Source organism: Hoplias malabaricus, chromosome X1 (genome assembly GCF_029633855.1).
Source record: "Hoplias malabaricus isolate fHopMal1 chromosome X1, fHopMal1.hap1, whole genome shotgun sequence".
In the NCBI taxonomy this organism is placed as follows: domain Eukaryota; kingdom Metazoa; phylum Chordata; class Actinopteri; order Characiformes; family Erythrinidae; genus Hoplias; species Hoplias malabaricus.
Genome location: NC_089818.1, coordinates 18,825,335 through 18,825,843, shown reverse-complemented (window position 1 = coordinate 18,825,843; position 509 = coordinate 18,825,335).

Sequence of the window (509 nt, the reverse complement as noted above, 5' to 3'; positions counted from 1 at the left end):
AAAATCTGTTTACATTCACTTCCATGGAATGTAAAGCAGGTTTTTTTAATTTCTCCTGGAAAGTTACTATTTTGGGAGATTCGTGTGTTTAATTTGACAGCGATGGTGTTTTATTACATGCACAGCATTTAAATATTAATAGTCAATCGATAGCAATAGAGGGAACCCGGTACACAAAGAACTATGACTAGAAAAGTTACTACAGGCATTCAAACAAAAACAAACACCAAGCCACTAAAAGGAGAGAACTTGGGACTCCTAATAACCATTGCAAGACCTGTCTGACCACCAAAACTGTCCCTACCAGATAAACAAGAGTTCAAGGGCAACCAATTATAAATCTTCTAAGTCAAGTAAACTAGTTACTGCTCCACTTACTTGCCGCCACAAGTTCAATAGACTCAGGCAAATGTGTAAAGGACAGCAGCACATTAAACTGGATCTAACATCTGTAAAGTGCCTCACTGAGAGTAGATCTATGACTGGAGAGCAGTGTTCTAGAAGCTCCA